Source organism: Myotis davidii, unplaced genomic scaffold (genome assembly GCF_000327345.1).
Source record: "Myotis davidii unplaced genomic scaffold, ASM32734v1 scaffold1378, whole genome shotgun sequence".
Classification (NCBI taxonomy): Eukaryota; Metazoa; Chordata; class Mammalia; order Chiroptera; family Vespertilionidae; genus Myotis; species Myotis davidii.
The window spans coordinates 35,486-36,819 of NW_006289195.1; the positions used below are offsets into that span (position 1 = coordinate 35,486).

Genomic DNA, 1,334 nt, shown 5'->3' on the forward strand with positions numbered 1-1,334 from the left:
CCATGAGTGCCCAGACCCCAACACCACCAACCAGCCCCAAGAAGAGAAGTTAAACTTCTAGAGAAATCTAATGGATAATCTTCACAACAGATAATACAAAAAATAATCCAGATGGGGTGCAGGTGCTATAAAATGATACAGAACTATCTCTTTGATCCAGTTCAAGTGCCTTCCCCTATGGCTATGTCAACGAAGTAAACAGCTGCAAATTAGATGAAGAGGGTACTGTTAAATTAAAAGGCAAACAGAGTGGCAAAGTCCTGGTACGAAAAAATGACCTTCGGAGTGGGGCTTGAGGACTGTGAGAAGAAGCAGAAGAGCTGGACGGCAGGAGCCCTGCTGACCTCACCAGGGACTATAACCCCAAGGGTACAGAGGAAGGGGACACTGTGAGAAGACTGGTGGTGCTATTAATGGCATTGGGCCTGCTGCGGCTCTGCAGCCCACTGGGTATCCTAGGCCCCACCACGTTGGCATGGGTTCCTGGACCAGTACTGTGAACAGCATACACCCAACTCAACCCTTCCTCAAAAGAGGGGATACCAGGTAAATGGACTGTGGGCTGCAGGCCTCCGAAGAGACCTGAGTCATCGGAAATGGAGAGGGCAGAATGTCCTGCTGTGGAAGTACCAGACTATGTCCTCCAGATACCAGCCCCAGATTATCCTCAACACTGGGGTTTAGCTGGAGACAACGTGGATCACGAAGAAAAAGATTATCTTTTCAAGAGCTATCCTGAGGAGGACCTTCCTCCCCTCAGAGGAAATATGCCCTGGCGGGAACAGGGTTTGAACATGCCCTTCCCCAGGAAGATAAGCTGGGATTCATTAAATGAGGCTGTGTCCACAGAAGTCCTGAGTATCTATTTTAAAGAATAGGACCCTGCCCAGGATATGCCTGTGGCTGATTTGACAACTGGATGGGAGGATGCCCATGGCTGCACTGGAGATAGGAGTGGGGAGTAGGAGAATGAGGACACAAAGGTGGAGGAAATTCTGGTGGCTTTAGAAGTGGCTACTGCAGAAGTTGTGGATAAGGTGGATAAGGGGAGGGAATTTGTGCATGCAAATGAGTGACTTTGAGCATGTTTTCATATATCTCTTTGCCTTGTGTATGTCCTCTTTCTAAAAGTGTCTATTTAGGTCCTTTGCCCATTTTTTGATTGTTTATCTTCATTTTGTTAAGTTGTATGAGTTCCTTATAAATGTTGGGAGATTAAACGTTTATCGGAGATAACATTGGCAAATATGTTCTCCCATGCAGTGGGCTTTCTTGTTGTTTTGTTTATGGTTTCTTTTGCTGTGCAGACGCTTTTTTTTTCCACTTTAATATAT

The 1,334-nt window shown here is 46.1% G+C and overlaps 1 pseudogene; it reads left to right on the forward strand.

Annotated features, from left to right (window-relative positions):
- The first annotated feature begins 78 nt into the window (after positions 1-78).
- LOC102772863 lies at positions 79-965 on the forward strand (annotated as a pseudogene).
- The last annotated feature ends 369 nt before the right edge of the window (positions 966-1,334 follow it).